Source organism: Falco punctatus (assembly GCF_963210335.1).
Source record: "Falco punctatus genome assembly, chromosome: 1".
In the NCBI taxonomy this organism is placed as follows: Eukaryota; Metazoa; Chordata; class Aves; order Falconiformes; family Falconidae; genus Falco; species Falco punctatus.
The window spans coordinates 121,031,404-121,037,403 of NC_137580.1; positions in this window are offsets into that span (position 1 = coordinate 121,031,404).

Below are 6,000 nucleotides of genomic sequence, written 5' to 3' on the forward strand. Positions count from 1 at the left end.
CTCCTGTTTGACCCTGCTGCTGTTTGAGCTGCGTGTTTGGTGCAGGTGGTTTAGCAGATTCTTAAAGAACGGGATGATTTCTCTTTTCCTCTCCCGTCTCATTCAATATCCAGGATTGCTGCTCTCAAAGTTATCTGGAAAGGTTCAGTTATGTAAATCTCTTCCTTGTGGAACTGTTTCAGCTGCTACATGATTTTTCCGAATGCTTGCTGATCAGACAGCAAATTAGATTCTCCTCTTTGAATATAGTACAACCTGTCTAGCAGATGTGGTAGTCATAGCACACCTTGAAAAGAAGCTGGTTTCTTGCTGAAGGATGCTTCTTGAAGTATTTGAAGGCCTCTGATCCTCTAAATCCCCCCCCCCCTTTTTTTTTTTCTACGCTTCATAAGATCTAGGGGGAGGATACAGAGCTCTTCTGGAGGGTGTCTGAAACAAGTCTGTACAGGACAAAATCAAAAGTTACTACTGTCCCTTACCTCTGGGAGTTGGTACCCAGCACACCACAGCCACTCGTGCACTGGTTTCTGCTGTGTTTATGCTGTATTTCCTTTTGGACAGCTAGCAGCAGCAGTGTGCTGGGCACTTAAATGTCACATTCCTGTCATGGTTTGGATTTCTTCTCTTGCAGCTGTGGAACAATGATAGTTTTTCCTGGAACAAAACATCTCATGGGTACTCAGATATTTCTGTCCTGTGTTTGTCACAGTGAGATGGCAGTACAGCATAACTCATTTTGGGACGCTTTCACTGAGGCAGTCTGCACCTGTCTATTTTCTTCCAGCGATTAAAACTGCAAGCTATACGTCTTCTTAAATTACTCTGAGACCCCTTAATCTGAATGAGATCTTGTAAGTTGATCAGACGCTTTGAAGTGGCTGCAATATGATTTGGTTTTCATAATAGATATTGTAAAATGTGCCTGAGGGCTCAGTCCTCATAGTCTTATATTTCATGTGAGGGTGCCCACCATATGAGACTTGCGTTTTGTGTGTGTGATCCCGAATGGTTTATTATCCTTAAACAGATGGGAGGAAGAGTTGAAGCAGAGGAGAGGCTGGAAATGTGAAGCAGGAGCCCTTTACTTTTAATTGCTACCCGCTGCTGCTCTTCTGCCTTGTCAGAAGATAAAGATGTTTATCATGAGTTTAGTCTGTATTTTGTATTTTCAGTCAGTTTCTACTGAATTGAGACTGAGGTAAGAAATTAGGCCTGGCAAGATGTTTCTCACAGGTTGACGTGGCTAGGAACAGGGGAGCAGGTGAACTTCGGTTTAGGATCTTTGAAGACCCCTCCGTTTCATGAAGGCTGAATGACTTCTAGCTGCAAATCCTGATGTGGTGCAGTGTTTAACTAAGGGTCTGTATCATCCTTCAACCCAAGGGTTCCTTATTCCTCTTTAATCTTTGTTTTAAGCTTTAGATGCGGATTTCCAAGCTACTAGAAGAGAAAAGGTGTTTTGAGTACTTGAATTTCAAAAAGAATTGTTCAAAAACTTGTGTAGTTGCTCCGAACCTCAGCATCCTGGTGTTTGTGAGATTGCTTCAGTTACGTAGTAAAAAAACTACTGATCTACAGGGAGGAGTTGCGTTAAGAGTGACGTAATTAAGCCGTGGGGCTTTTTGTATGTAGTTTTTCTAACGAATGCATCACAGTGGCCAGAGCTTGTTGTGAGTCTCGCTGTACTCCATAGGTGGCTTGTCCTTCCTTGGGGAATGCTGTCCTGTGTTTGTACAAACCTGTTACAACTGCGCTCAGGCATGCCTCTGTGCTCTAACAGCCCGCAGCGGCTCCAGGAGACCACCCAAACCAACTTTTTCTGCACGCAGGGCTTAGATTCTGGAGACAGCAGCCCAATTTGCTGAAGAAGCAGTTTCTTCCTAGGTTGGAAGGCATCAGCTAGATTACAGAAGAAAAAATTATGCCCCCTTTGCAGAGATTCTTTGTGTGAATTCCACAGGGTATTGAATCTGTAGTGTTATGAGTCATTTTTAACAAAATGCAGGTGTTTGTTATGCTGTGGGACAGCTGTTAGCACTCAGTCCTGGCTGCAGTGTGCTTCAGTTCACTAAGGGTGAGTTAGAAAATCAAAATGCTGTGAGATCAAACAATGAACAGAAAGGTCTTTGATAACAGGGAATTCAAGGTTACGTTTAATTGAGCACACCCAAGAAGTGGTTGTATAAATATAATAGGCAAATAACACGGGAGTCATGAATAAGACTAATCTGTGTAAGTTAATTTTTTATGTAACGGGCATTGTTGCTTATAAAAATATTTATGCCTATATTATCACAAACTCGTCTTTTATCTGCATAAATTGATCTAGCAGAGTCAGGCCCCCAAGCTGCTTGTAACAGCTACAGAGGAATTCATGGAGTGTTGGTTCTGTGTGCTGGAGTATTTCAGCTACGTATGACACCATGTACTGAGATGAAGCTGTGGAATAAAGCGATGTGTACCAATTAAGAGTAGTTACTGTAAAAGATTGAGTATTATGGACAGATACTTGGCCAAAATTGAGCGAATATCCAATCAAAGTTTTCTTTCTTGAAAAAAGAACATTGTGTGGCTGAAAGGCTGATTTTTCTGCCCCTAAATTTGTTTTGACCGATTATGCTAGAATGAGTCATCACATCCAATTATAATTGTAGAAGGGAGCAGAGGCTGTGCTTGGGTTCCTCCAGGTGTGCAGGTCTGTTACAGAACAGCCAAGGTTGGATGCTGCTTCCAGCTGAGTGGGGAAACACTTTTTTTTTGGTGACTTATTTCTGGTTTAAGACATGTGTGACATCAGCCCTGATGGCAGATGGCTTACTCTAAAGATATGGAGGAATTCAGTAATATTCATGTTGTAATGGGGTTAATCCAAAGTTGTAAATTTTACATAGTTAAACTTCTCACAGACCCGTGCAACTTCGGAGTAAGTCTAAGCTGCTGGAGATTGGAAAGCCTTTTTAAAATGCAGGACTAAAACCAATACCCTTCCCCGCTGTAGGATGGGGATTATGTATATTACTTATAGCCTTTGAAGAAGTGCTGCAGCTTCACACTTATCCCCTAGGAGTGTTGTGAAGCTGAATCTGTGTTTCTAACATTTCTCAAGGTGTTTGCATAAAAGGTGCAACAGGCACAGACTAGCCAAGGCGCAGATTACTTTCTGCAGGAAAGAAACTGCTATTTTGCTTAAAACTCATCCTATTGTGCTTAACGTAATACAATCCCCACTCATTGTGGTGCAACGTCCACCTGACGGTCTGAAAGCAAAGGCACTGTGTAACTCCAGTCAGTGTCCTGAAGCTGGCAGGGCAAAGTGATGGGGAAATGTTAATTGCTCCTTGATTTAATCCCCTGTGCCGGCAGCCCTTTCCCGTTTGAAGATCTGGAAGGGCTTTATGGAGGCAAGGAATCATGCGTAGTAAGTCATACTAGGCTCATCCTGTGGGTGGGGGAAAGAGGTACGGAGGTGACATGAATTACGTGCTGAGTCAGAACTGGGAATTTCAGTTCAGCTTCTTGATTTCTTGTCGCTTTTTTAAAATGCTAGATTAGCTTGTCTCATTGAAGACTGCCTTGTGCTGCTCTTGTATGCATGCCTGCTCTTCCCTTTCTTCCTGGCTTGCAGTTCTTGAATGATACTTAAGGTGTTTCATTCATTCTCCAATCTGTTCTCCTTCCCCAGATACTTTGAAGTGACTCCGCTGATGAATATGGTATTTAGGTTTTTGTGAAGAATACCAGTTCTGTGGGAACTGACATTTGTATCAGTGTTTCTAACTAATCTGTCAGCTTTGGCAGGTTTCTGCAGAGATACTCATCTTACAAAAGTTCAGATTGTTGCAGAAAATTCAATCTTGCACAGAAATTCCTAGGTTGCTGTGGCTGTTTTGCATACAAAGATGCAATCTGGGAATGTGGAGGGGGGTCTTGAGGGAAAACTAAATGCAATAAAATTGGCTATGGTTAGGGCCGTGGGAAAACAACTACCTTTTATTTTAAACCTACATAAATATCCTGTTCTCTGCATGTCTAATAATGTTAGAGCTGCTTTTCCACTGTGAATTTTGTCTGAGGTCCTAAACACTTTGTGACCATCTGTCTTCACGCGGTATGAGACACATTAAATAAAGCCTGTAAGAGAGATGGAATAAACTTCTCCCTAAATCTATAAGAAGTAAATTTTTTACACAGCCTGAAGGAGACTATCTTTCCTATTAGCTGTCTGGTTTCTTGTCAATAAAGTGAATTCCAGTGATGTGAGGGTTAGGGCTGATAATTAGAGGCTGTGACAAACTTAACAGTGGAAAGATTATCCAGTAGTTAGCGAACGGTCTAGAAGGAACCATCCATGGGAGTTTTAATCTATGATGGTTGCTTCAGGCTACCTTGGTGCGCTGCAGCAAGCTCAGATGACAAATGGGAACAAGTGTTGGGCAACATGCAATGAACATTGTATCTATGGCTGGAATAATTACTTAATGTCATTCTGCTGGTCTGAACTCGGGACACCTTAACAAACGTCTCATTACAATGCAGATGGAATTGGGCAGTATGTTCACTATGCTCCTACCTGTATCCAAAAAGAAGCTGATCTATATCTCTTGGAAACGGCTTTTTTTTAGCCCATACCTTAAGTTTAAATACATCCATAGTAACTCTGATTTGTTTCAATATATCCTCCAGCAACTGTGTCCTGCAGCAAATCATGTCTTTACCTCAGAGCAATTAAAACAGTGGAACAGAACTTCACTTGAATGTGTTTAATGTTTTATTCCTGCCTTTGCCATATGCTGATTTCCCCCAGAGGGAGAAAATCGGAGTACTACGTAAGATTTTCCAAATAGAATAATAAACGAGTGGGTGTTCGAGCTCTGAAAGGATATGAATCTGTGAAGCAGGCTTAGCTGATTTGGTATTTTAGTTGCATAGATAAATCCAGCGTGTTTTCAGCTCAGAAACCTGTGTGTGCTTATGCAAAACATCACCAAGAACAAATGAAGGTGAAGCACATAATCAATTAACGAATAGGTCAAGCCCCTGCTATCCCACTATCCTAGCTCTGGAAGATTTTTACTGACATTAAGCTGGAGTAATCGGCGTGTTCCTGCTGCAGGGCTCTGTGAGCAGAGGCGCCCCAGCCCTTCGTGCCTGGCAGGCGGTGGCACAGCACTTGCCTTCACCATGAAAGAGCTTCTGTTCCTTGGGTGGCTGCCAGGGGATGGTCCTTGGATGTTTTGCTCTGCAAGGAGGCTCCAGGAGGACCGTTGAGGCAAGGAGAAGGGTGATGCTTGGCTCTTGATGTGTTGTACCTCAAGGTAGAAGTTCAACACAGGGAAGATGCTTGAGGGGAGGGAAACCCCATTTTTTTTTTCTACTCCTTATAGGTTGCAAGGTTTCCAGGCGCCGGGTGTCTCTGGTATACAGTATCTTAGCAGTCTGGCTGATGAGTGATAGGAAGTTCGTTGGCGCAGCTTACTACTGCGGTAGCAGCAGTGCAGCCTGTGGCTGCCCTAGTCGGATGCTTCAGGGAGGCCCATGTTTCACAGGTTGCTCCTTCTGAGCTTTTCTGCCTTGCTCCTGGTCTGTCCTCTAAGGTACCTCTTCCTTGCTTTCAGGCAGGCTCACAGAAGACCCTAGAAAAAAAGACTGCAGTAAGTCTCTGGCTCAGCCACCGCTCTTAATCAGAAAATATGAGGCACGTAATTGCATTGCTGGTAATGCTCAATAGTTTTTAAGTCTTTGCAAAGTTAGCCAGTATTTTTAATAGGGCTACTTCAGTTAGATGATGTTCCTGATGAGTATGTCATTGCTTCATTAGTTTTCTCCCCTCATGGTTTCCCTGCGCTTTGATAGCAAATGATCCTTCGCTTTCAAGGAGGTAGCCAGAGCACACATTTCTGTGAAGCCCGTGACGATGCCACTTACGGATAAGTTTTACTACATCAGTGGCTGGGCCACTTCCAGAACTCAGCATAGTAAGAAGGGTTAAAGAAAATTGGC